Consider the following 7,035-nt stretch of genomic DNA (forward strand, 5'->3'; position numbering starts at 1 on the left):
ACAGGAAATACCAGTTGTTTCTAGGGAACTCCAGGCTATGCATTCCCATACAAATTCAGGATGAGGCTCCATAGACTGCATTATGACAGGTTCCTATAAACAGGTGGTTGTGGTTATTTAGTTGCAAAGTTATGTCCAACTCTTGCAGCCCCGTGGACTGTAGCGCACCAGGCTCCTCTGTCCATGGGATTTCCCAGGGAAGAATACTGGAGTGGCTTGCCATTCCCTTCTCCAGGGTATCTTCCCCTGCTGCTGCTGCTTAATCGCTTCAGTCGTGTCTGACTCTGTGTGACCATATGGACTGTAGCCCACCAGGCAACTCCGTCCATGGACTTCTCCAGGCAAGAATACTGAAGTGGGTTGCCATGTCCTCCTCTAGGGGATCTTCCCAACCCAGAGATCGAACCCTGGTTTCCTGCATTCCAGGTGGATTCTTTACTGCTGAGCCACCAGGGAAGCCCCAAAGAGATTATGTAGCCCAATTCAGGGTCAACACAGGTGTTTCTGTAAAGGTTCAGAGCTATGTTTATACAAATTTAGGATTAGGTGTTCATGTGCAGATTCAGTCTAGATTATAGAGACGCCGGCCCCGGCGGCGCAGACGCGGGAGACGCCGGCCCCGGCGGCGCAGACGCGGGAGACCCGGCGCAACCGACCAGGCAAAGGCGCAGCCGAGAGGAGCTACCCCACGCCTGAGGCCAGGGCCGGAGGCCGAGAGGAGCTGCCCCACTTCCAACAGGCGGTGGCTGCGCGGGCGCAGGAGGGCCGAGAGGAGCTACTCCACCTTCAAGGTCAGGAGGGGCGGCCTAGAGGAGATACCCCTCGTCCAAGGTAGGGTACAGCAGCTGCACTTTGCTGGAGCGGCTGTGAAGAGATTTTTCACGACCAAGCTAAATTATGTTAGCTGCTGTAAAACCTAGAATCTAAGAGGCTTCACAGATGCATGTTTATTTCTTACTCATACAAAATCCATTGGGAATATTTATTACTGGTTATTCATGGACCCAGGCAACTTCCATTTTGCAGCTCTGCTCTCCCCTGAGCCCTGGAGTCCTCACTATTCAGCTAGTAGATGGGGAAGGAGAGAGTCGAAGATTCTATGAGAGTTTTATGGAAGAGTTCTGAAAGTGGTGTATGTCAATCTGCCCACATTCCATTGGTCAGAGCTCTGTCACATGCCCATATCTAATTATAAGGGAGGTGGGAAAAGTGGGTGAGCCTAGAAAGAAAAGGAACAGGTTTCAGAGCCTACAGCAGTGCCTGCTACAGGATTCTGTAGACTCCACAGAGCTATGCTGTCCAATGTGGTAGTTACTAGCCACACACTGAACCCTTGAAATGTGACTAGTCCACCTTGAGATGTACTGTAAGTGTAGAATATACACTTGAGTTTTTTTTTTTTTTTTTGAATTGGTATAAATATATCAATAACATTTTTTGGGGGGTGAGCTGTGTCATGGAGGATATTAGTTCCCTGACCAGGGATCAAACCTGAGACCCATAAAGTGGAGAAAGAATTAGTCGCTCAGTCGTGCCCAATTCTTTGTGACCCAATATACTGCAGCCCACCAGGCTCCTCTATCCATGGGATATTTCAGGAAAGGATACTGGAGTGGGTTCCCATTTCCTTCGCCAGGGGATCATCCTGACCCAGGGATCGAACCTGGGTCTCCTGCAGTGCAGGCACATTCTTTACTAACGAAACTACGAGGGAAGGCCCTCTATAGTGGAAGTGCGGAGCTCTAACCACTGGACAGCCAGGGAAGTCCCAGCAATAACTTTTAAATTGATTAAAATAATTTTATTTATTACTGACTGTGCTCAGTCTTCATTGCTGTATGGATATTCCTCTCATTGTGGAGAGCAGGAGTAACTCCAGTTTTGGTGCTTGGGCTTCTCATTGCAGTGGCTTCTCTTGTTGCAAAGCACAGGCTCTAGGGCACGTGGGCTCAGTAGTTATGGTTCCTTGGCTCTAGAGCACAGGCTCAATAGTTGTGGTGCTCGGGCTCAGTTGCTCCACAGCATGTGGGATCGTCCTGGATCAGGGATCGAACCCCTGTCTCCTGCATTGTCAGACGGATTCTTTATCACTGGTCCACCAGGGAACCCCTATATCAATTACATATTGAAATGAAATACCATTGGTCCTTGAACAAAATGGATTTCAATTTCTGGGTTCACTGGTATGCAACTTTTTTTTCAATACATATTACTGCTACATGATCCGAGGTTGGTCGAATCTGTGCTCGGTCACTCAGTCTTGTCTGACTCTTTGCGAGTCTACAGATGTGAAACTGCTCATGTGGAGAAACCAAATATAGAGGACTGACTATAAAGTTATACATGATTTTCACTGCTCGGAGGTGTCAGTGCCCCTCCCCCCTTCTTGTTAAAGTGTCAATTGTACTCAATTATAGTGGGTAAAGTATAAAATATATCATTTAAATTAACGTCACCTGTTTTTCTCTCTTTTTAATGCAGCCACATGAAAATTTAAAATCACATATTTGACTAGAATTGTATTTCTTTTGGACAGCACTGCTATCTAGAATTCTCTTTAATGTGTCAAGACAGGGGTTCTCGTGGAGGTGTAGAGTTTTCTCTACAGGGTCAGGTTGTTTTGTCTTGTCTGAGGTCCGGAGAATGACCCTACTATCTGGTAAGACAGGTTTGTAGAAAAATATGAGGGTTGGAGACATTGTAGAGTGAGAGGGAAGGATGTGAAGGCATTGTATTCTTGGGTAGATGAAGCATGGCTGTTCCTTTAGAGGCCAGAAGAGTGGTTTTCTGTAGAAAGTCAGGCCAGAGGATCATAACATACTGAGGCCAGGTATTTCTGCATGGGATCAGAGCTGGGTGGCCAGAGACGCAGATCGAAAGACTCTTTTAGAGGTTAGGCCAGTGTTTGTTTGTTTGCTTGCTTGTTTGTTTTTCATTTTGTTGGGGGTATAGCCAATTAACAGACAATCTTATGATAGTTTCAGGTGAACAGCAAAGGGACCCACCCATACACATACACGGATCCATTCTCCTCCCAACACCCCTCCCATTCAAGTTGCCACATGACCCTGAACAGAGTTCTCCGTGCTGCAGTCCATCCTTGTTGCTCATCCATTTTAAATGTAACAGTGTGCATGGTACGTCACTTCGATGTTGTCCAACTGTTTGCGACCCTGTGGACTGTTGCCCGCCAGGCTCCACTGTCCATTGGATTTTGCAGGCAAGAATACTGGAGTGGCTTGCCGTTTCCTACTCCAGGAGGCCAGGGTTCTTGTACAGACCAGGACAGGTGATAATGGTGATTCAGATTCTGGATTGTTTAACAAGGTCAGAGCAGAAGTTCCTGTGCAGGATAGATGTTTTTATACTGGTTCCTTTCTTGGATGTCTCTCAAGTCAGAGGTTCCCTTTGAGTGTGACAGCAGGGTGTTCTGTACCAGCTCAGGACACAAGTTCCTGAAGGAACTAAGAGGGTGGTCCCATGTGGCGTCAGGACAGAGATCCTGTGCAGAGGTAGGACACAGTCACCTTCACAGATTCAGGTGAGGGTTTCTCCTGTTGGGTTGGGACAGTGGCTTCTGTAAAGGGAAAAGTGGGGCTTCTGGGACAAGGCCAGGGAAGGGGCTGCCAGAGAGAGTTGCAGGGCTTCCCGCACAGGGCCATGGGGTGTTTCCACAGGGGAAGGCTAGGAGTTCTTATGAAGGATCAGGTCAGAGGTTCCTGTAAATGAATCAACGATTTCTGTGGAGTCAGGTTAAGGTTTTCTGCTTAAAGTCTGGTTAGAAGTTCCAGAACAGTTATAGTCAAGCCCTCCTGTAGAGAGTCATGGCCCTGGCGCAAACATAGGGTGAGGAGAGGAACCCTGAACAGTGTCTGGGAGGGGGATCCTGTGCAAAGTGAGGCCATAGGTGGCTGCATAGGATGAGATATGGGCTTAAAGTTGAGGGTTAGGGCAGGTGTCCCTGACACAGGGTTTCCTGTGTAAGTTCAAGACTGAGGTTCATGTTGAGAGTTAGAGCATGAGTTCCTGCATGCTCTGCACGGTGGATTGAGAGATCAGGCTTGCTGTGCAGAATGATGTCAGGAGTTGTCCACCATGGAGGCAAGAACTTCTAAACTCAGTCTGGATTTTCTGCACTCACTAGATTTTCTAGTAAGTGAGGGATGTTGAAAATGCTACCTGAAAGGCAGGGCTCCAGTACATTGTGAGGACAGAGGTGTCCTGTCCAAGGTCAAGTTCAGTTCAGTTCAGTCACTCAGTCCTGTCCGACTCTTCGCGACCCCATGAATCACAGCACGCAAGGCCTCCCTGTCCATCACCAACTCCTGGAGTTCACTCAAACTCATGTCCACAGAGTCGGTGATGCCATCCAGCCATCTCATTCTCTGTCATCCCCTTCTCCTCCCGCCCCCAATCTTTCCCAGCATCAGAGTCTTTTCCAGTGAGTCAACTCGTCACATGAGGTGGCCAAAGTATTGGAGTTTCAGCTTTAGCATCAGTCCTTCCAATGAACATCCAGGATTGATCTCCTTTAGAATGGACTGGTTGGATCTCCTTGCAGTCCAAGGGACTCTCAAGAGTCTTCTCCAGGACCACAGTTCAAAAGCATCAATTCTTCAGTGATCAGCATTCTTCACAGTCCAACTCTCACATCCATACATGACCACAGGAAAAACCATAGCCTTGACTAGACGGACCTTGGTTGGCAAAGTAATGTCTTTGCTTTTTAATATACTACCTAGGTTGGTCATAACTTTCCTTCCAAGGAGTAAGCGTCTTTTAATTTCATGGCTGCACTCAGCATCTGCAGTGATTTTGGAGCCCAAAAAAATAAAGTCTGACACTGTTTCCACTGTTTTTCCATCTATTTCCCATGAAGTGATGGGACCAGATGCCATGATCTTTGTTTTCTGAATGTTGAGCTTCAAGCCAACCTTTTCACTCTCCTCAAGACAGGATTCCTATAAAGAGAGTGAGGCTAGGGAAGAGGGTCAGGACGGGCATTTCTGTTAGGGGTGCTACAGGGACTTTCTTTCAGTGGGAGTTCCAGATTGCCAGCAGGAGTAAGGCAGAGGTTCTTGTGCCATGGGAGGCTAGGGATTCCTCCTGTGCAAGGTGAGGGCTGGTGTTCCTATCCAGAGTCAGGCTGGGTTTCCTGTTGATAATTAGCAAAAGGGGTTCCCTTAGAGCCCCAGAACTAGGCTTCTGTACCGGGCTCGGCCAGCCATTCTTATAGCGGGTGCAGACCCAGGTTCCTGACCCAGGTTCCTGAGCACATTTCCACACAGGTTCTGAGAGGGGTTTCTGTTCAAGATGAAGACTAGGCCTCCTCCAGGCTGAGAGGGCTGGGGTCCTGTGGGGGCAACCTTTTGGACAGTTCCTGTAAGGAGTGTGTGGACCACTATGATTCTCATGTAGGCTAGTGTGGTGACTCCTCTGAAGGGATGCTACTCTGTTCAGGACAGCTACTCACCCCTGCTGTGTTCAAAATGTGTGGGCCCACAGTCCCCACCTTGGGGCTCCAGGGGAGAAGCTGTACAGAGAACCAGACCAATTAAGTGTGAGTAAGACTCACTATGGTGAAGGGAGGGTCACCCATCTAAAATCCACTCTTTAAACTCAGTGTGGTCAGGGCGAGTTCTGAGCCTAGCTTTTCATTAGTCAAATGAGCATGAATGCAGTTTCCTCAGGCTTTTTTTTTTCAGGTGTTCATGAACTAAGGTGGCTGAAGTCTCTCAGCTGTTGCCGACCCACAGTGAGCACTCAGTTAAAGGTGCTGCTTGTTGGAAAGCCTCAGCCAGCTGTGGCGAGCCACTTAACCTGTCTGGTTTAGGATGTCACCTGATGACTCCTGTGTAAGCATTTGTTAAATGGAAGTACAGGTTCCACGATTGGGGAAGCAGTTCACCCTGGTGAGTAGGTAGGTGTGTTGGGGCGGGTGCTGGTACTGTGGGGAGCTCCCCGACCTTCAGGGTCTAAATATCACCCCCAGAGCGCACTTTGTCCTCCTAATCTCCCCCGCTCATTCTCTGCCATTTCCCACAGGGCTGCAGGCCTATCTGGGTTGAGAGAGGTAAGAGATAAATGACAGAAAGGCCCATAGACAGCCTCCCAGTCCTGCACTGGCCTTCTGACCTACTTGACAGCTACCATTCCCCCCGCTTCCTCCCTTTCCTGTCCTCAGATGTCTGATGTCCCTTAGAAGAGGGTTCCTAGCTTACACCAACTGAAACTGGTGGCTCAGATGGTAAGGAATCTGCCTGCAATGCAGGACACCCAGGTTCAATCCCTGGGTTGGGAAGATCCCCTGAAGAAAGAAATGGCAACCCACTCCAGTATTCTTGCCTGGAGAATCCCATGGACAGAGGAGCCTGGCGGGCTACAGTCCATGGGATCACAAAGAGTCAGACACAGCTGAACAACTAACACATACGTTGTCAGCCACTCAGGGGACATGGCCCATGCCACACGATATGCTCACACACATACAGACTTGCACAGAAATACTGTTGTCAGCAGACCCACAAAGACATTCTAAGACTCACACCCTCATGGTCCCACTGCTGTGCCTCACACACCATCATATAACAGCTCTTGTTCAACGTTCCAGAATGTGTATGGATCCACTTCTGTGCCCAGTGCACCTGTTATGCTGTCTCAAAGATCAACCCACTGGTGCAGAACCCCACACGTTTACTCAGCACATGCCGCCGCTGACACACTTCCACATACTTCATACGTTCATCCCTGCCCGGCCTTTCAGGGGAACCTGGAGTCACGCACATCATGTCACACAGCCTCATCCCTAGTGCCCGTGGCACACCGGCTCCCGCCATGGCGTGTTGCTGCACGTGCTGTTTCATACCACCTGGACGCTGTCACACTTGGTTTAGCATATACCATTCCAATTGTGAAGCCCCATGTGCCATCTCCCATGGTCACACATGGCAGCCCACAGTGTCATGAAGTAATTGTGGACACAGATACACACACACACACCCCAGTCCCACACAGGCTTACACCTCTATTTTCAGG

The sequence above is a fragment of the Moschus berezovskii genome, chromosome X, assembly GCF_049115385.1.
Source record: "Moschus berezovskii isolate FMDL1 chromosome X, NW_MosBer_1.0, whole genome shotgun sequence".
Lineage (NCBI taxonomy): Eukaryota > Metazoa > Chordata > Mammalia > Artiodactyla > Moschidae > Moschus > Moschus berezovskii.